The 22226-nt window shown below is 41.3% G+C and overlaps 1 long non-coding RNA gene across 1 annotated transcript; it reads left to right on the forward strand.

Moving 5' to 3' along the window:
* Positions 1-488: 488 nt before the first annotated feature.
* LOC130832611 (uncharacterized) lies at positions 489-17705 on the forward strand. Its single transcript, XR_009048333.1, has 4 exons — positions 489-567; positions 7648-7709; positions 8333-8461; positions 17608-17705. It is a non-coding gene; the product is annotated as an uncharacterized LOC130832611 (long non-coding RNA).
* Positions 17706-22226: the final 4521 nt, after the last annotated feature.

Below are 22226 nucleotides of genomic sequence, written 5' to 3' on the forward strand. Positions count from 1 at the left end.
CCATTTTCATGTAGATTTCTTGGCTATTTTGTTTGTTTGCCCAGAAAAGACTTTTTTCTCTGTCCTGGGGCTGACTTTGAAAAGAAGCTAATCATATGAGTGAAAATCATCAATTATGCTCATTGGCTAAATCCAATATATTGGTTTCCCCACTGCTCAGCCTGGCTCTGAGACCTCAGATCAAGGGCAGAGATGCTTAAGGGATTTTGCTTGGCTCTGGGTGTGCGTGCGTGTGTGTGTGTGTGTGTGTGTGACTGAGAAACAGACTCTCAGAAAAATTGCAGAATGAAGAACAAAACTCCAAATGTAGAATTTTGTTTGTAGACAAAACAAGCAAATAAAATGAAGACAATAAAGGGTGGATTTATATAGTTAAAATATGCTAAATTATGTCAGTCCAATAATACGAAAAGTTTAGCAGTTTCTTGAAAAGTTAAACATACACCTATCATATAATCTAACCAGTCTACTCCTAGGTGTCTACCTCAGAGAAATGAAAGCATGTTTACGCATATACACTGGTGTGTGAATGTCCCCAGCGGTACTGTTCGTAATAGCCAAGAGCTGGTAAGTAGATCAGCAAAATGTAGGTATACCTGTTTAATGGAATACTATTCAGCCATAAAAAGAAGTAAATTGGTGACACATGCAACCACGTGCACGATCTCAAAAGCAGCATGTTGAAATAAATGCACCAGATACAAAAGACTACATATGATATGTCTTGGTTTGTTTGGGCTGTCGTAACAAAATACCAGAGACTGGGTGGCTTATGAGCAACAGAAATTTATTTCTCTTGGTTCTGGAGGCTGGGAAGTCCAATATCAGAGTGCCAGCACCGTCAGGCTCTGAGATGCAGACTGCCGACGTTTCCTGTCCTCACATGGTGGAAGGGGTCAGCTCTCTGGAGTCTCTTTTATAAGGGCACTGATCTCATTCATGAGGGTAGAGCCTCCAGATGACTCAAGCAGTTATTTAATGTACTTGTTTGCTTATTTGTTTTTCCTGGCTCTTCACCATCACTGACATCAGTGTTGCAGTAAGGCTAGCATCTCATATGTTGCATTTTTTTAGAGCACATGGAAAGAAAGGTTGGGAAATATCCCTTTGCTGATGTAAGGAATGGGGAGAGCTTATTTATTCATTTATTCATATTTTTGCCACTAAGTTATTCATTCTTATTCAGACTGTTTGTGCTTAAAATCTGAACTATTCCACATAGTTTCTTTTTATACTTTTGAGTATGTTACTTTTTTGCTTTCTGATGTTTTTGGAATCATATTCTACCCTATCTCTACTTCTAGATAGATCTATATTTTATTTTGGAAGTGAAAAAAACCCATAACCCTCTAAAATTTGAGATATTTCTTTTGGCCTTATTCTCACTTGAAGAAAGATGACAGCCACATCTCAAATTCCAGATTTATTTATAGGTGAGGTAAATTATGGGCACAGAATTCAAATCCAAATCTGTGAGACTCAAATCTTGTGTTCTTTCCAACCATCTTAGGCATACTGTAAGTATTTAGAAATAAAAATAAATTGCTTTATCTCAGAAAAGTTGTAAACTACATGGATAGAAACAAATAATTTTTTCCAACTAATGAGAAAATTTAATTCACCATTTTATTATACTCACTAAGAGTCCTATTTTGCTGATTACTGTACAAAACCCATAGACAAATCACACTTTCAGTTATGAGTAAGGCTATGATTTTGGAGTCAAAACAAGTTAACAAAAGAGCAGTCTGAATGGAGGAAACATACACTAGCATCTCAAAGCACCTAAGATTTAACTGAAAAGGAAATACAACCAGAATTTTGGGGGTAATTTTTCTCAAATGATTAATCGTAACAGCTAATATGTATCAAGCACCTGTTCGTGGCAGACATTGTGTTAGGCCAGATACATGGAGGGTGTTGTTTATTCCTCACTTAAACCTTATGCGTTAAGAACACTCTTCATCAAGAGCCCATTTTACAGGTGGGAAAACTTAAACTTACTAGTAGAATCTCACCTGATGACACACACTGGTACGTAGTGTGGGACCAGGGACTGACACCAGAACCCGTTCTATCAGTCAGAAATTTACTATAGGAATCTACTGGTAACAGGGTCAACTAATATATTATTTACTCTTCAAATCAGATTATTTTTTTCCACAGTGGGAATTGTTACCAACACTATAGCTCCAGGACGCATGCTTAAGGTGAAATAAAAATGTCTTTGTTTAATGAACACTTGCCCCTTATCCACTTTTTTTTCCAACTGAAATTGGAGGACTGGTACATTTGGAGCATAAATGAAAGCTGGCAAACAGGACTCGGTTTTGAGGTCAGACACATGCTATTCAGTTATTGAAAGAAAAGAGACTCCAGATACCGCAATCAGAAACTTTCAAAGAAAGCAGAATACCTCCATCATTTCCATATGAAAGGCACAGGGTAGGAATTCAATATCTTTTTATTCTTTGGAGAAAAGGAGTGTAGCTTTTTGCTCACAGATTAAACTTTGATCAGGGGAAGAGGGGCCCCTGCGCCTCCTTCAGGCAGAGAGTAACTCCTGCGACTGCAGACTCCTGTGCTCAGGGTCTCCCCACATCATGCTGTATGTCTAGAAGATGATGGCATTGACCTCCAGAGCAAAAGCAGCTAAGGCCACCAATGAAATTGCATGGGGTGGCCAGGTCATTTGTGTCTCCTAAATTTGCATTACTGAGGTGTAGGCCAAGTTCTCACCTTGTTATTCATTTTGCCGGATGCATAAGGCCAGGTTTGGGAGCTTCCAAGTTATTAAGAACTCTAAGGCAAGGCACTGGGGCAGGGAACCGCACAACACAGGGCTTAGGCGTGTGAGTTCGTGTTTGACTGCATGGGTTTGTATTCCAGCTCTCACTCTCTGAGGACGTTGATGTTGGAAGGGGTTTTTAAACGAAGGTTGGATGTGTTATACAGCCTTCTCTCTGTATCCATGGGGGATTGCTTCCAGGACCCCCGCGGACACCAAAATTCACGGATGCTCAAGTCTCTTGCATAAAGTGGCATAGCGTTTGCATGTAACCTGTGCACATCCTTCCGTATAATTCACATCATCTCTAGATTACCTGTAAGGCCTCACACAATGTAAATGCTGTGTAAATAAGTAGTTGCTGGTGGGGCAAATTCAAGTTTTGATTTTTGGAACTTTCTGGAATTTTTTTCCCCAAATATTTTCCATCTGCAGTTGGTTGAATCCTTGGGTACAGAACTTGCGGATACGGAAGGCTGACTGTATATGTAAAGCAATTAGAATAGTATACGACTCATTTCAGCTTAACACACACACACACACACACACACACACACACACACATTGCGGGTCAGTATAATTTAATGTTTTTGGTGCTCTTTAGATTTTCATAAGAGTACATCCTTTATGACAGGCCCCGTGTAATGGGCTTGACGTGCCCCAACCTTCAGCTTTCATGCCAGCTGCAGCTCCCTTTTCTGCTTTCTCCAGGGCTGCCTCATTCTGTGTCAGTCAGAAATAACACAAAGAATACGGTATTTCTCCACTGAGAGTTTTTGTTTTGTTTTTGTTTTTGACCATGTTCCTAGGTGTGGGGTTTTTGACTTGGCTTGGTGCCTTTCATTTTCTGGGCACCTTTATTTATTAGAACTAGCGTGTATTGAGCACTTACTATATGCTAGACACCGTTAAGTAATCTAAATACGTTTATCATAATGTGGATAGTGTTATGTCCACTTTACCTTTGGAGAAACCAAAGCCCAGACTGATTAAATACCCTCCAAGTGTCACAGAGCTAGAAAGCTGCAAAACCAAATTACCAATCAGCTTTATTTTTTTCATTTGCAAAAGATGAACCACCTAAGATGAACATCCTTAGGTCCGAACCTAAGCTGGCCATCTTATAAATACAATCTACTGTTCACGTGGAGAATAAAGTCAATAAATGTACATGTGGGTGGGTGTAGCCCGTGACCACTACTAGAGACACAGTTCAAAGCCTATTTGTGTTTGGTCAGCCTCTCTCTCCTCTAGTGCTGTAACTGAGGTATTCATAACCCTCTGGGGCACAGTAATTTTTCTGACCCTCTCTGTGATCCGTGTCTACTTAGGCACTACAATCACTCACTCCCCTCAACTCCAACCTAGGAAGTGGCATGTGGGGCCCCTCTCACTGGTACCCGCCTAGTCTCTGCTCTCCCTTCTCTCTTGATGCTCCTTCTTCCTCCTTTACTTTTTAAAAGCATGGGCTAGTGGGAGTAGGGGGTGCTGATGCACAGAAGACCTTCTCCTTTTCATGAAGCCTATTGCAAACATCTTGTCATTCCTGGAGGCCTCAGAAGTCACAGTCAGGAAGAGTCTCTTCAGCCAGGTTCTACTTTTGGATCTGTCACATCTCTTGCCAGTGGCAAGGAGCTCAGAACCTATCATCTCTGCAGATGGGAAAAAGGAAAAAAATAATATTTCAAAAATATCATCCTGCTAGATAGTGGTTGAAAATTCCGTTTCAGAAGATGAGGGAAGCCAACACAGCATTCTTCATAGCCTTGCAAGGTATGAGAGGCAGTACAGGAATGTGGGTTCCGGAGCAGATAGACATAGATTCTAATTTCTTTTACAGTTCAAGATATTTTGTATCTCTTCTCAGTTTCCTCATCTGAATAATGGGGATGATGACACCTACTTAAATGTCATTATTAGGAGGTGAAATAATATCTTAATCAGTGCTAATTACATATTAAGTACTTAATAACATTAAGTATTGTTATTGTTATTACAGATGCTGTGAGGATGGGAATGAATTTTCCCTGAGGTCACATAGTAAGATTTCTTAGGGAATATGGACTCAAATTGAGTCTTGAAGAGTGTGTATGTCTTCTGTAGGCAAACGTGGGAGGGTGTGGCAGGGAGAGCATTCCAGGTAAAGAATATATGATCAGCAGGGTCAGTGACCAAAATCCTTCATTTTTCGCACAAAGTTATTAGCCACTAAAAATAACGTTAAGGAAAGATGGAGTGGGTTTTATTTTTTTCATTTAATTAGCCTCCCCTTTATTATAAACAAAATACATTTATAGAAAACATTTAGAAAATGCAGACAAACAAAATGGGAAAAAAACTACTCATGATATCATCTTCAAGATACAAAATTTTTAATTGTGGTAAAATATGCATAGTACAAAATTTACCATCTTGACCATCTTTAAGTGTACATTTAAATACATTCACCTTGTTATGAAACCAATCTCTAGAACCTTTTTCGCCTTTCCTAACTGAAATTCTGTACCGGTTGAACGATAACTCCCTGTTCTCCCCTCTCCCAGCCGCTGACAACCACCATTCTGTCTCTATGAATTTGACTACTCTAGGGACCTCATATAAGTGGAATAATATAGTATTTGTCTTTTTGTGACTTAATAGATTATTTCACTTATAATTGATATTTTAATGTAGTTCTGTTACCTGTTTTTGGTAAGGAAATGTTTGGATACACCACTCTCTATTTAATTATTTCCCTCTAGTAGATAGTTAGGGGCTTATGATACATTATAAATAACACTGCAATTATTGTTCCTATAGTACATCTTTAGGCACATTAATTAATCTTTTAAATTAATTTTTATTGGCGTATAGTTGCTTTACAATGTTGTGTCCCTTGTTAGTTCTTTAGAATACATTTATAGAAGTCTATTTGCTGGGTCATAGGGCATACACACATTAGGCTTTTGATATATTCTACCACCTACCCTCTAGACATGTGGTACCAAATTCCATTCCTATCAGCGATGTGAGTGCTGGTTTCCTTGTCCCTTTCTCTTTTTCTCTTCCTTCCTTCCTTTCTTTCTCTCTCTCTCTTTCTTTTTTTTTACAATTTAAATTGGAACCATTTTTGATCCACCATCAGTCGTTGCTTAAAGTCCAGTGAAGCACAGACTTCACAATGAATCTACCAACCACCTCACTTACTCTAGCCCAAAGAGCAAGGGAATCAAACTTTAGAACTTCGTGCTTCAAGGAGTTCAGGGCAGTTAACCTAATCCTGCTTAGCCATGAAAGCTCAGGCTCCTGGTTTAGGATTCTTTCAGTCTTTGAAGGTACAGAGGATCATGTTGTTTTGTGGCCTAAAGATATAGCTTGCATTGCTGAATTTACTTTTGTCATTGCTCTTTAAATTTAATTCCTAACAATACCTGTTTTGGGGAAAATTAGGCAAATAATTCAAGTTAAAATGCCAAAATAAGAGAAAATAATGTCCAACTCAAAAGAGGTGATCATACCTACCGAAAAGAACCAGTCTACAAATTATTTCCTCAAAATTTGTTCTGGGAAGGTGCTTTAATCACTTCATTAAGAAAATCAGAGTATGGGCACACTAATTACCTGTGGTTAGATTTTTTATTATGCTATGGTATAATTATATTTTCAAATATACACATACAGATACTAGATTTTCCAGATTACATGTCAAGTGCAAATTTAGCACATTCTTGGAGGTTTTGTTCAGTATGTCATTTCCTAAGGAATCTTTTTTGGAGATTTAGTAAGGTAATAAAAAATGAAGAAGCTTGGAGATCAACAAAAATATTGCTTCTTGAAATTAGATTGGAACATATTACTGAGTGAATGCAGCAAAGGAAAAGACATGGAAAGAATCCTAAACACATCAGGAGATACCAACTCACACCTAACTTACGCTTAATTGCTCCAAAATGCACATCCACGGGCACGCGTGCACACATGCGCGCACACGCGCACACGCACACACGCACACGCACACACGCACACACACGCATACACACGCACACATGCGCACACACGCACGCGCACACACGTGCGCACACACGCGCACACGCACGCATACACACGCACACATGCGCACACACGCACGCGCACACACACGCGCACAGGATACACGCGCGCACACATGCACACACGCTCGCACACACGCACACAAGAGGAAAGAGCCAGTTCCTCTGCAGCCCACATCTCGAGTCTCCACAAGGGTGGGCGTGGATTCTGTTTCGAGGTTGGAGAGTTCTGGATAGGGACTCAGTCTTCAGTCGTAACTGGTGATTTTTCCGCTTTGGCTTGTCCCTGTCAGATTCCACTTGGTTTTCTCTCCTGTCTTCCTCTTTGATTCTCCGTCACGTGAAGACAGATTCACGGGTGTCAGCAGCCCTGACTTCGGACTGACGCCGAGTGCAGGCCGACCCTGCTTGACTGTGGGGCATGGGGGGGAGGGCAGGGGCCACCAGCGCTGGAGGAGAAGCTGTTACGTGAACATTCCCAGCAAGGGCGAGCTCGTCCCCAGGGGGACGAGACTTGGGGCCGCAGCATACCCTGCTCTTTTCAGGTGTGAAGCGAGGGATACAGGGTACCTGTGGTGGTACAATTTCATGAGGGTGATGATTAGAAAGGCTCGCGGTGGGGACAATAAAGAAATAAGGTTGCGACGTATTAGAGGACTAGCAATAGTTGTTCACAAGGCACTCAGCTGCCTGGGAATGACTACATTTAAAATTCTTTGTTCTTGAAAAGGGAAATATTCATCGTTATAGAATATCTCCAGTGATAGTGCTTTGGGGTGCGGGGTATAGACTGCGGTTCTCTCAATTTCTTTTCTTCTGCCACCTTTCTAGGGTTCCCGGTGGGGAGAACAGCACAGGATAGTGGTCTGAATCAGAAACGATACTGTAAAAAGGTAATAAACAGAAACCTCAGTTAAACAGAATGGGGGGCGGGGCAGCAGGGAGCGCCATGCGCTGTGCTGACAGCAGCGTCCAAAAGGAGGAAGAGAAGCTCTTGTTTCCTGACAGGGACTCAGCCAGTGAAAAGCCATGGACTCTGTGTTTACTGTAGCCTCCCCAACTTCCGTTTCCTCTCTACCAAAGCCTTCTCCTTCCCTTCCTGGCGGGTAACGTGATGTGGCTGGCCGTGGTTGCAAATCTCAAATGACCATTCTCTGCTGATCTCCAAGAAAGCCATCTTTGCTGCAGAAATATCTGGCAGTCTATGTCTTTCTGGTTAACAATAGCCTGCCTGTGTTTGTGAAAATTTGAATTGCTTTCAAATTGATGACTAAAAGGATTGGGAAGGGAGAACATAGTCACTGACCTTGCATCCAGTCAGGCATAGAGGGGCTAGTTGATACTATTCTTGAGGGGAGCTCTGGAAGATTGTTTGCAAAAATGGCTACAGTTATTCCTACAGCTGCGCCCTTTGCACTGCCACTTTGCAGCATCTCCAGTTAGGAGACGCCCCTATTTCTTCAGCCCTTCCAAGCTGGGGCCTCAAGAGGCCTTGGCATGCTTTTGCTTTCTTTAGGGATCCCTGTCTCCTCTGAGGATGAACAAGCCTGAGCTAGCCTGATGGAGGATGGGAGATACCTGGAGCAGAGATGGGCCATCCCAGCCCCTGAAGCACTTGACTGACCTGGCACCTGACCTCAGACATGTGAGTAAAGCCACCCAAGACTAGAACTGCCCAGCTGAGCCCGGCGAGAATGCTGACCCACAGAATCATGAACTAAAGTAATACTTGGTGCTTTTAGGCACTTGGTTTTGGAGTGGTCTGTTTATGTGTCAATAGCTAACTGGTACAGTAATTCAAATGCTGCCTTAGCAAGTATGGATAAGGACCAAAACCAACCAAACAAAAAACCTAGTATGCACAGGTAAATAATATTAAAAAAGCACAAAATGTGACACATATATACAATGGAATATTACTCAGCCATAAAAAGGAATGAAATTGAGCTCTCCGTAATGAGGTGGATGGACCTAGAGACTGTCATACAGAGCGAAGTAAGCCAGAAAGAGAAAAACAAATACTGTATGCTAACTCATATATACGGAATCTAAAAAGATGGTACTGATGAACCCAGTGACAGGGCAAAAATAAGGATGCAGATGCAGAGAATGGACTAGAGGACATGGGGTTGGGCGAGGGTGAAGGGGAAGCTGGGACAAAGTGAGAGAGTAGCATAGACATGGATACACTACCAAATGTAAAATAGAGAGCTAGTGGGAAGTTGCTGTATAACAAAGGGAGATCAACTCGATGGTGGGTGGTGACTTAGAGGGCCATGGAAGGGTGGGAGGGAGTTGCGGGAGGGAGTTGAGGGAGGGAGGGGGTATGGGGATATATGTATAAATACAGTTGATTCACTTTGGTGTACCTCAAAAGCTGGTACAAGAGTGTAAAGCAATTATATTCCAATAAAGAGCTAAAAAAAAAAGCACAAAAATCTACTAACAACCAGACATCTCCTGTCTTCACATGGTAAATATGATGGTTAATTTTACCTGTCAAGTTGGCTAAGCTATAGTACCCTGTGGTTTGGTCAAACACCAGTCCAGATGTTGCTGTGACTATGTGTTTTTTAAAATGTGGTTAACACGAAATCAGTAGATATTGAGTAAAGCAGATTATTTTACATGATATGGGTGGGACTCATTCAATTACTTGAAGGTCTTAAGAGAAAAGGGAGAGGTCCTCTGAGGAGGGAGGAATTCTGCCTCCAGACTGCCTTTGGACTCAAGGTGCAACATCAGCTCTTTCTGAAATTTCCAGCCTGCTGGCCCGCTGTACAAATTTTGGACATGCCAGATTCCACATTCTCATGAACCAATTTTTAAAAATAAATCTCTCTCACCATGCATTCTATTGGTTCTGTTTCTCAGAGAACTCTAATACAGTAAAGATGAAGTTATTATTTAACTCTCAGCCCATTAGCTTTGTTTAAAACCTGGCTTTTAGGAGCCCTTTGAACACCACTGAAGCTCGAGAGTGGTAGGGCCAAGTCTGTAACCCTCCCTGGATCTCAGCTGTCTCTAGAAAAGGTTGATGTTCTGCTAATCTGATCACCAAAGATGGCTTCAGCTCAGACATTTCAGGAATCTATGATTTCTTGTCTCTAATTAGAGTAGTGAGCTTTACTGGCCATGGACTATCTATTAGGTACTTTATCCATGGTTGTGTTGATCTGAAAAAATAGGCTGCCAGATGTTTCTCCAGCAAAGAGGGTTTTATTTGAGATCAGCAGAGAATTGCAGTTTGGGGTCTGCACTCATGGTGAGCCACGTGCAAGAGCCCCCAGCAAGGGAAGGAGAAGGCTTTCACAGAGGGGAAAGGAAGTTGGGCAGGCTGTAGTAAACACGGAGTCCATGGCGTTTTCATTAGCTAAGTCCTTGCCAAGAAAGAAGAGGAGTCCTCCTTCTTCCATTTGGGCTCTGTATTGTCACAGGACATGAGAGCTCCCCTTCTGATCTCCCTACTCTGTTTAATTGAGGTTTCTGCTTATTAATTCTTTATAGTTACGGCCTCTGTTAACATGACCACCCTATAGAATAGGTATATTATCCCCATTTTACAGAAGAGGGAATGAAAGTTCAAAGAAGTTAAGCAGTCATTAGGTGGCAGAACTCGGTCCTGAGCTCATGTATGCATGACTCCATTGACAGTGCTCTTTCCACTGGACCACACTGCTCTCCAAGTAGCAAGCGATTCAGGCAAAGATTCCCTCAAGAGCCTTCTGTGACTCCTTTCAGAAGGTTTTTGTTTCTCTGCAGTTTTGACCCTTGGATGCTCCTTTAGGTTGCTTGTGTAACCTGCCCTGTAGGTACAAGTCTGTTAGCCAGTCCCAAGATGGTTCAAAGGAAGATGTCTCAAATTAGCCCGCTTCTTCATTCGTACTTACCTTTTACGAGCTATCACAGAGTTCACACATGGGGATCCTTATCACGGAAACAGCTTGACCTGCCAGACACGAGAAGTGGTTTCCTGGGTGCCTCTCGTTGTAGGTGGGCAGCTGTGAGTCCTCAAGCACGTCTGTTTCCTTTTAAGCCACCAGATGCTCTCTGGAAACATGCTAACGTGCTCTCCTCTGTCACGGTGGTTTTCCAAGGATCCCTCTCTATACATTTCCTTCTCATTCATAAAAGCACCTGTGTATTCTTTGGTTGTATTGAGTAAACACAGACTGACTGTGACTACCCCTATCCAGAAAGAAAGAGAGTCAGGTTTTGGATTGCAGTTTGATGTAAGGACAATGCAGGGCCTTTTAACCAATCCCACCATGACATGAAGCCCATTGAATCTTATTCTTTTAAGAACTGTCCCTTTAAAATATTGCCACATTCTTTTTTCTTCTTTTACTTTCTGCCCAGTAAATGCTCCACAGTCTTCATTTTGCTCCACGTCGTCACTGCTCTGAGTTAGCTGAGCTCACACCCGTGGCATCACTTTTGTTTTTCCTCAAGTGTCAGAAGGTTAAGAGACCAAATATTCAATAGCGACATCCCTTTTGTAACACGTATAGTTTTGTTTAAGAGGCAATATTCTAGCCATCCTAAGATGAAAGCGGGTTGTATTTTCCATCTTTTCAACCCTCTTTTCCATTATTTTTCAGCCTAGGGTGGCTTCATTTCTGTCGATGTTTAAGTAGCTGCTGATAGTGGAGTTAGCTAGAGGCTCTTCTGAGAGAAAGTTTATGTACAATGGGAGACTTTTATTTTTATTCCTCTCCTTTTTTAGTGATGGGAAGATAGTTCTCCTGGATATCCATGGCATTTTGTTATTTTAGAGAGAAATAGGAATTTTGCAAACATATAAATGGATACAAAAAGCATAATAAAACAAACCAATTATGAACTACTTTAATATAAAGGTATGCCACTTAAATTTTACTTTTCCATAGCCATCAAAGAAGTAAGTAGTTTAATTAAATGACAACTCCAGAGATTTTTTTGTTAAATACATATTTTTTCTCAGCTTTATTGAGGTATAATTGATGAATAAAATTGTAATATATTTAAGTGTATAATATGATGATTTGAACCATAATATAAACTGTGGACTTTCAGTGATTGTGATGTGTCAGTGCAGGTTCATCTGCTGTAACAAGTATACTACCCTAGAGGGGATTATTGGCAATGGGGGTCTCTATGCATATACAGGGGCAGCATGTATTTGGGAAATCTTTGTGCTTTCTTCTCAGTTTTGCTGTAAACCTAAAACAGCTGAAAAAATATAATCTATTATGAGATTTTGAAAAATATACATTTAGATTTTAGAAAAATAAGATCTATATATATATATATAAAGTTTTTGCCACAATTACAGGCACCATCTAAGTATTCAATAAATAGTAGTTATTATGTTAATGCATCTAACAGTAAGAGAATAAAAATTACATTATGGTTCTTCTATATAATGGACTAAAATAACACCATTAAAATTATGATTATATATAAAATATATATATATAAAATAAGGATAGAAACAAACCAACAAAAAGGGCAGAAACAGTATTCATGGTAAACTATTAAATTAAAAGATGAGTACCAAAAATTGTATGCACCATTTCATTCAATATTTATATATTTATATATTTATTTATTTATTTATTTTATCAGCTGTTTTGGGTCTTTTTTGCTGTGCGCGGGCTTTCTTTAGTTGTAGTGAGTGGAGGCTACTCTTTGTTGTGGTGCGCGGGCTTCTCATGGGCCGTGGCTTCTCTTGTTGTGGAGCACGGGTGCTAGGTGCGTGTGCTTCAGTACCTGCGGCACATGGGCTCAATAGTTGTGGCTCACGGGCTCTAAAGCGCAGGCTCAGTAGTTGTGGTGCATGGGCTTAGTTGCTCCGCAGCATGTGGGATCTTCCTGGAGCAGGGATCGAACCCCTGTCCCCTGCATTGGCAGGTGGCTTCTTAACCATTGCGCCACCCAGGAAGCCCCCATTTCATTTAGTGTTGAAACATATATGAGTATATTTCTCTATTTTATAAAAGAAAGACTGGAAGAAAATACGTGGAAAATGTTGAACATGATTATCTCTGGATGAGTGATATTATCTTTTTTTACATAGTCTCTTCCCATTTACTGTAAGTTCAAATTATTTTCCTACTCAGTAAAGACATGTACTCTTCCTTCCTATTTCCCCAGAAGACAAAAAAATACCCACATGAGTTCTTGCCATTGTAGATATTATCCTACATGATAAATGCTATTTTGTTATCTAATTTAAAAATTTTAAAATAGGTGCCTTAGCTATTAATTTTTTTGCAGTTCTGTGTTTCCTTTTGGACAATGTTGTTGTGTGTGTTGGGAAGGACAGAGTTGAAAAAAGACTAAAAGGGAACATTCAGAAAGAGAGAAAGAAAAAGTTAGGCTGTTCAGACCTGGGACAAAGACATAGAATTTAAGAGAGAAGTGGTGATTATTTAGACAGGGAATTAGCTGGCAACAAAAAGGATGTTTTGACTCTTTGTTTGCATATTCTTTGAGAATTCCACTTTTCCAGTTTTATGTAGCTTCTGTACAGTTATGTCTTTGGGGCAACTTATGGGTGAGACACAATACATCTGAGGGATATAATTTCAGGAAACTCCTTTGGGTGTGGTTTCCAACGGACTTGTCTTACACTTAATGTCTGCCATATTACAGGAACATCCTGATAGTAATAGATCCTATGTCTACAGTGCTTATGTTTGTAAACTCCTTTGACAGTTCTCATCTCGTGATCCTATGAGAGAAACAGAGCATGGATTATCTCATCCATCTTGCAGAATAGAAAAAGAAGAGGGGGACATTGAAAGAATTGTCTTATATGCTGCACCTGGAGCACAGTAAGGCCTGGAATGTGGACTCCTCCCTCCGAAATCTAGGCTTACACACCTCAACCACGCAGCACTCTTTTTTTTTTTAATTAATTAATTAATTTTTTTGGGGGGGTACACCAAGTTCAATCATCCAGTTTTATACACATATCCCCGTATTCCCTCCCTCCCTCCCTTGACTCCCCCCCCCACCATCCCTCGAGTCCCCCCCATCCTCCCCCTCCCAGTCCTCTAAGGCATCTTCCACCCTCGAGTTGAACACCCTTTGTTATACAACAACTTCCCACTGGCTATGTATTTTACAGTTGGCAGTGTACACATGTCTGTGCTACTCTCTCGCTTCGTCTCAGCTTCCCCTTCACCCCCGCCCCCTCCCAAACCTCGACGCAGCACTCTTTTTAAGGGCATCTTGTAATATCAACAAGAACACAAGGAAAAGGGAAAGTGAAAAATGAAAAAATGAGTAAGGCTGAATGAAAATTGTAATACTTGGTTACATTTTATATGACTTCCTATCTCTGAGAACATGCTAGTTTGACTTAGTCAAAAAATATAAGCATTCAGAGTCCTGATCAGTTACTCACGTATAGATGTGTAATGCTTGGTTTTTAAAGCCACTTAAGGAAACAGTAGATAATGGGAAGAGCTTTATGTGTAATTATAGCTGTGCTTCCTGCAGTAATTCTGCTATAATCAGAGGTCTGGCAGCGTTTCCCTTTAGTTCTTATATAAATACAGACCTAAGTACAGAATTGATTTTTAGAAAAGAACATTTACCAATATTGTGAAAACAGTTTACTCAAAGTATTTCCAACATTAACCCTTTTCAACTAAAATCAGCCCTTCTAGAGGAACTTAAATAATAGAGAAAACACTGGACATCTGGTCAGGACAGCTAAGTTCTCGGCCACCAGTGTCTGAAACAACCTAGACAAATGATGTGAACTCACTTGGCCTGAGTTTCCTTTTCTGTAAAGTAGAGGGTTTGAATTAAGCCAGTCGTTCTTGACTCAGGGTAGCTGACATAGAACATAGCTTTTTACAAATGCTGATGTTTGACCTGACCTCCAGACTTAATTGATCCGGGTGCATCTCTGCAGGTGATGCCGACACCAAGGAGGTTTAAGAGCCGTTGGGTCAGAAGTTTCCTGCGATGCTTCTAGCTCTGCGATTCCGGGATGATGTGGTAGTAGTTTTCCTTCCCATAGCAAATCAGGAGGTGGCTGAGTATGCACCTCTCCCTTGCCTCCACTCTTAGAATAACTTTCTGCCTTGTGCTTTAAGTAGTGATTTTCAGTCTTTAGTGGTGACTAGTAGTAAATAGCTAGTTAAAAATGCAGATTCCTAGCACCCACACTATGAAATTTGGGCGATGTTGACCTGGGGCATTGCCCAGGAATCTGTATTTTTTCACAAGCACCCAGCTGATTCTGAGGCCATTGGTTGAGAATCATACTTTAAGATACACTGTCAAGGGTATAATTTGTAACTTGAAGGATGGAATTTTTCCTGGGGTCTCTTTGGGATTCTGGAATACAACTTTCAGCTAAATGATGAAGTAGATGCAGTGACCCTGAGCCTCAGAGCTCTAAGCCTTCTTCTTTATTTGAGCCAGGTAGCAGGATGCTGACTTGCAGCAAAATCTTTTCTGAATAGGTAAGAGAGAGAAGATTAGAATTCAGAATAGACAAGTAATTTTTTATAAATAAATAGAAACATAAGAAACTATAATGGAAAAATGGGCCAAAGATATGAACAGGAAACTCATGGACAAACCCAATTGTGAGTAAGCATTCGTAGTATCAGAGCAATAAACATTAATGAGATATCATTTTCCACCAAATTGGCACACATTTTAAAAACCTGATAGTATCACATGACCACAAGGGAACTGGTACTGTCCGGCATTCATGCGGGAATATAAACTGGTTGAGTCAATTTAGAGGGCAAGTTGATTGCACCTATTAAATATGTTTATACCTCGCAATGCTAAAAATGTAATTTCATTTCTCAGTATTAGCCTTAGAAATACTGAAATAGAAGGAAAAATAAGCATATTCGTGAATGATTTTTTTAAATTAAAAAATGGAAACCACCTAAATGTCCCTAAAGGAGCAAGTATCTAAGTAAATTGTGGTATAGTCTTAGTCAATGTTATGCAGCAATTAGAAGAGATGAAATATGGACCAGCTCGGGTAGCTCTCCAGGACTTACTGCTGAGTGAAAGCCTAGTCACAGAAAGTCATTCACTGTGGCGACTTGCACGTGAGGCGGCGCCATCAATTCCTTCCCTCCGCGCGCACGTGCCGCTGCTCCAGCAGGAGGTTGGGCCTCTTCCTGCTCTTGCCTTGAATTGGGGATGGTCTTTTTTTTTTTTTTTTAAAGATTTGTTTATTTTATTTATTTTTTTGGCTGCGTTGGGTCTTCGTTGCTGCGTGTGGGCTTTCTCTAATTTTGGCAAGTGAGGGTTACTCTTCGTTGCTGTGTGCGGGCTCCAGGCACGCGGGCTTCAGTACTTGTGGCACATGGGCTCAGTAGTTGTGGCTCTCAGGCTTAGTTGTTCAGTGGCATGTGGGACTCTCCTGGACCAGGGCTCCAACCCGTGTCCCCTACATTGGCAGGCGGATTCTTAACCACTGCACCACCAGCAAAGTCCTGAATCGGGCATGGTCTTAATAACTTCCTTAACCAATAGAATGTGGCAGAAGTGATTCTGGGACTTCTGGAGTTAGGTTGTGAGAACCTTTGCAGCTTCCTCCTGGGCCTCTTGGACCTAGTTATTGTAACTCTTGCTCTGGGGAAAAGTCATCTGCAATGTAAGAAGTGCAGTTGTCCTGAGAATGGTGTGTGTGGAGACGGAAAGATGCCAGTCAGCCCTTGCTATTTCAGCCATTCCAGCCATCTCAGGTGAGGCAACAGACATGTGGGTGAAGTTGCCATCTTGGACAACAGAGTCCCAGCAGATGCCATGTGGAGGGTAAACCGAGGTCCTATGCATTTGGCCCAGGCAAGCCATCCCAGCCATCCCTAGTCTTTGAGCCACCCAGGCTGGGAAGCCCCAGATATGTGAAGCAAGATGAGCTATTCCTGCTATGCCCTGCCCTAATTTCTGATTCACAGAATTGTGAACATAATAAATGTTAGTTGTTTTGTACCAGTAAGTTTCTGTGTGGTTCGTTACACATCAATAGATGACCAGAACATCACAATACATTGTGTGTTAGAAAAACAAACAAAACAATACCAGATATTTTCTGTGTGTGTGTGTGTGAACTCGGAAGGACAAACGCTAAACTGATGACAATATTTATGTCTGGGTCAGAGAGGAAGTCCAGCAGGATTCAGCATGGTAAGCCTTAAAAAGGACTTTAACCCTGTGTGGAGTCAAGGTTCCGTCAGGAAAACAGAAGTTACTGTGCAGATTCAAGTGGGAGGGGTTTGAGTTCAGGCAATTAGATGTTGCCAAAGGAGAAGAGACAGTAGAAAAGGGGAGGGAAAACTGACATTAATGATCAGGTGTGCCACTAACTTTCAGAGAGTGAGGAAGTTTCAGGAATTGCAAGAAAGAACTTGGGATGGTCCCCTCTGCTGGGAGCACCAAAGGACGTGTCTGGAGGCTGCTGCGAAGCCTCACGGCCACAGAGTATCTGCCCACACAGTGTGGGTGCAAGGATGGGTCTGTCCTCTCCCTTCTGCCTTCCGAATCTTGACTGAGTCCCTCCCACTGATGAAATGTAACTCAGAATCCTCTTGGCGAGGGGTTCTAGGAAATATAGCACAGAGAATGTAGGGGGGTGTGCTGAAATGCCAACAGCAGACCTTGCTCGGAAAAGATTGTGAAACACTAGTCTTCTAAGGTGTATATAACTGAAAGTTGCTTCAGCTGGTAACTCTTTTACAGAGATGTAGATTTTAAACTGAAGCTCAGTTAAAAAACTCGTTATTTTCAGTATTTACTTTTGCATCTTTGCCCCTTTGACAGATCGTGAGGTGGCAAGACAGACTCTGAAGGTGGTCCCACGATCCCCACCTCCTAGGACTCACGCTTGCGTTTCCCCCTCATCCTGAGTTTGGATGGCTCCTGTGAGTTGCTTCTACATGTTAGGTCACGGGTGATGGAGGGTGGTGGTTATGAGTTAGTGACCATGTAGTTAACGTTGCATAAATTTGTAGCTGGTTCTCTCCCCCAGCTGGCCGTGAGGAGGGAAGTAGCTACGCTGAGGAACCCCACGTGGCAAGAAACTGTGGTCAGGCTCTCGGAGCCGAGAGCAGCCCCTGGCCAGCAGCCAGCGAAACCCAGAAGCTCTCAGTCCTACAACCACAAGGACCCGAATGCTGTCCACAGTCACGCGAGTGGGGAGGTGGGTCCTTCCACAGCCCAGCCTCCAGGTGAGAACCCAGCCCTGGTCAATAACTCTGTTGTAGCCTCGGAGGACCCTAAGCAGGGGACCCCAAGTGAAGCCATGTCCAGATTTCTATCCCAGGAAATGTGAGATAATGCATGTTGCTTTAAGCCATGAAGTTTGTGGTACCATTGTCAAATAGCAATAAAAAACAAGTGCAGTGACTTTTTCTGCCCCTGGTTGGGCCTGACCCTGCTGGGGACCCACGAAGCCCTGCTGTGGAGGTCCCGTGTCCCACTGGACCCCTCCTCTAGCAGTGGTCACCAGAGTGGGGGGCAGGCAGGGAATGTCAGCCTCAGGTGCGGGCACAATGGTCCACTGGCATGTGAAGAGAAAAGATTGGAAGTTCTATTTTTTTCCTGAAATTATACAAAGGAATGTACGCTTTCAGAATATTCAGTACCTATATATTGGCACGCACTTGGTTCAGCTCACATGTCACAGGGTTCACAAACTGTGGCGACAGATGAGATACGTTTAGAGCAGAGCAGGAGGCCACCCACAGGAGGAGGCTCACACACAAGTGGCTGTCTCACGCCTTCCTTTCTTTCAGTGCATTATGACATATGACAGTCAGGGGAATTAGGTGTGATTTTATCTGGCTTAAGTAAGATAATCTTCCCCAGTGGACCAGTGGCTTAAAGGGATTCTTACAAAGAGTAAGAAACTATAATACTAATAGTACAAACCTAAGTCGTCTACAAGAAAATGGTAGTGCTATTTTTTATTAGTGTGAATTTTTTCACATTATGAGTTAAAAACAATGATAATACAATCTTGCATAATAAAATGCAAAATTATTAAACACTATTTGAAGTATGAATGGATACAAATATTATAGTATGTTTTTGTGGGGTTACTTCTTTAGCTGCTATAGCTGTTAAAAACAAGTATCCAAATAAACTCAAACCTTTGAATTGCAATAATCAGAGAAAAAACTGTTGTGAGAAACAAAAAGTTGTTTTTGTGGCTCTAAAAAGATGACGCAGGATTTCCCTGGTGGCGCAGTGGTTTAGAATCTGCCTGCCAATGCAGGGGACACGAGTTCAAGCGCTGGTCTGGGAAGATCCCACATGCCGCAGAGCAGCTAAGAAGCCCTCGAGCCACAACTACTGGGCCCACGTGCTGCAACTACTGAAGCCTGCATGCCTAGAGCCTGGTCTCCACAACAAGAGAAGCCACTGCACTGAGAAGCCCACGCACTGCAGTGAAGAGTAGCCACCACTCGCTGCAACTAGAGAAAGCCTGTGCACAGCAACGATGGGCCAATGCAGCCAAAAATAATTAATAACAATAATAATAATAAAATGAATAGAAATACATTAAAAAAGAAAAGACTATAAAAAAGATGATGCAGAAATATTTAAAATATGTTATTGCATCTTTCAGTCATTTAAAAATTCTATTCGTGTGTGTGTGTTGAAGTGTTCCTAAATATTTGTAATTTATAAATAAATTCAATCATACTGGCATTATAAAATATTATTATAACAATAGAGAGAGCAAAAAATATTTTTGTGCCATTTCTTATAAAGGAAATAAAATATATAATTACGTAAACATTTTTATTTCTTTATTTTGTAATATTTATTTTTCTATTTGAGTATGTTTTGAAATATAAATATTAATAGATGTGCATATTTGTAATTTATAGATACATATCTATATATTAGGGGTGCATTCCTATTTATTTTTGTTGCTGGGGCACAAAATTAATTTGATCTACTCTAGTGAATTAACATACCTGGTATGTCTAGAGTTGAATAGATGGATTTTTTCTGATGTTGTTCAGACTTATCATGCAACCAGGGGTGTCTCCAGGTTTGAGGAGATGCCTACCATTGTGTGTATGTGTGTGTGTGTTTGTGTGTGTTTGTGTGTGTGTGTTGTACAGAGTTTATGGGAAGACACGGAGACCAGGCAAAACCAATTTAGTTAGTTAGTTAGCAAATTCAATTTCTTGATTAACTTCCAAGTCATTGTGGGTTGATTGGGAAGGGGCTGGATTCCTGCCCCAGAGGAGCTTACTATGTCATTGTCATTGTAGAGGAAGACATGAATAAGCACATGTGTGCTGTATGAAAGATATAAGGTAGGGCAGCCTATGAGGAAGTTTGAAGAAGGCAAACATATTGAGGGCTCTGGGTTATGAACCAGACTTTGGACCTCAGGCTGGTTGCATAGTACTATGTATTACTTTCTCAGTCTGCAAAACTGAGATAATAATACCTCCCTACATACGTCAAAGATCATTGTGAAATTAAAATAATAAAAGCTGAGAACAATGTAAGTATATAAATAATAGGAATTATATGTTAGCTTAGAAATCTACATTCTTTTAGAAGTTTTAGTTTGAATTTTTCTTTCTCTTTTCTTCCCCTGCAAATGGAAATGGTGATTGTTGAATCCTCGCTTTAAATCCAGGAGTACTCTGTTAGAATTTATGCAGAACCTTTACTTTTAAGTTATACATAAGATGGAGGTTGAAGTGGGGAGTCTTCTGCCCATGGGTCAAGAATTTTTTAGATTTCTTGGAAGAATTGTTATTTCTTTTACCTCTTTAAAGACTGAGAAAATTCTCCAAAGCTTCATGTAATTTAATTTATAACTCTTCTTGTTCTAAAAAAAAGATGGCAAATGGAAAATATTGAATAAGCAGGGGTTTACTGACCTCTGATGGCCAGACATAAAAACTGCTACTTTTATCGTGCTGCATGTGGTGGATATATTGCAAGGCATTCAAGACTCACTGGCCAAGAAGAGGGCCACCACAGGATGTCAACTAGTCAACCTTCCTTTTCCCAAGGGAGGGTTTTATCCAAATTAACCTAGGCTAGATTCTGTTAGATCAATGGTTAATTCATTTAAAAATGCCGCAGTGGGTAAGTCAAAGTAATGTAGAAGTGTGTGCCAGTTTAACCTACATCGTAGAAATGATTAGAACATTCGAAGTATTTTAATCAGAAATCCACTCTCCATGAGTGCTTAATTAGCATTTGAAAGACTACTCAGGAATTCACACTAGAGGAATAACAGACCACAGCATTTCAGACACTGTTATCTAAATCTACAATAGTTTGTTAATTAGCATAAGAAATAGTTGAAATAATATTTCTTTGGAGAATTTATGGGGTATGAAATATGTGTTTGGCTAGAATATTGTACATGTATCTTAGCTTTTGTGTGAACAGGATATAAGAATCTTGCAAAAAAAAACACAAGAAGTTTATATGTGGATCAGAATTCAGTCCAAATTTTGCTTTCATCCTGGTCTACCAAGTAGCAAGGTCATGAGGGAGGAGATCTGTAGCTCTCACTTACTTCTAATCTTTGGAAGCATGAAGAGCCATCAAAGAGAAGCTGACAATTGTAAAATGGCTAAATTGGCTCAGGTCAATTTTATTCTTTTTTAAAAAAAAATTAATTATTGTCTGTGTTGGGTCTTTGCTGCTGCACATGGGCTTTCTCTAGTTGCGGTGAGCGGGGCTACTCTTCCTTGCCGTGCGTGGGCTTCTCAGTGCGGTGGCTTCTCTCGTTGCAGAGCACAGGTTCTAGGTGTGCGGGCTTCAGTAGTAACCCGAACCCGAACCCTAACCCGAACCCGAACCCGAACCCTAACTTTACAACCCAAAGTATATACATCATGTTGCGGCACGTGGGCTCAGTAGTTGCGGTACATGGGCTTCGTTGCTCCACAGCATGTGGGATCTTCCCAGCCCAGGGCTCGAACCTATGTCCCCTGCACTGCCAGGCGGGTTCCTAACCACTGCGCCCCCAGGGAGGCCCCCATGTCACATACTATCTGTTTATCATCTCACACTGTGTAAGACCTGCGCAGACAGAGAGCTTGTGCGTTGCCCTGAGAGAGTGACCAATAAAGAGTCAGGGGCTGACACGGACTCTCCCCATGTCAGTAATCATGTCTCTCTCACCATTAGCTTTTTAAAATTGTAAAATAAAACACACATGCCAAAAATTACACAGAACACGTGTATAGATTAACATTATAAAGTAAGCACCTTTGTAATCACCACTTCAGGTCAAGACATCGCTTTTCCAGCATCCGTTCAGCTCTTCCGTGTTCCTCACTCCAGTCACAATCCCTGCCTCCCCACGAAAGCATCCCTACCCTGATTTTTATGGTAGTCCCTTCTGTGTGTTTCTTTAGAGTGTTAGCACCCAAGTGTGCATCCCTAGT

The sequence above is a fragment of the Hippopotamus amphibius genome, chromosome 12 (genome assembly GCF_030028045.1).
Source record: "Hippopotamus amphibius kiboko isolate mHipAmp2 chromosome 12, mHipAmp2.hap2, whole genome shotgun sequence".
In the NCBI taxonomy this organism is placed as follows: Eukaryota; Metazoa; Chordata; class Mammalia; order Artiodactyla; family Hippopotamidae; genus Hippopotamus; species Hippopotamus amphibius.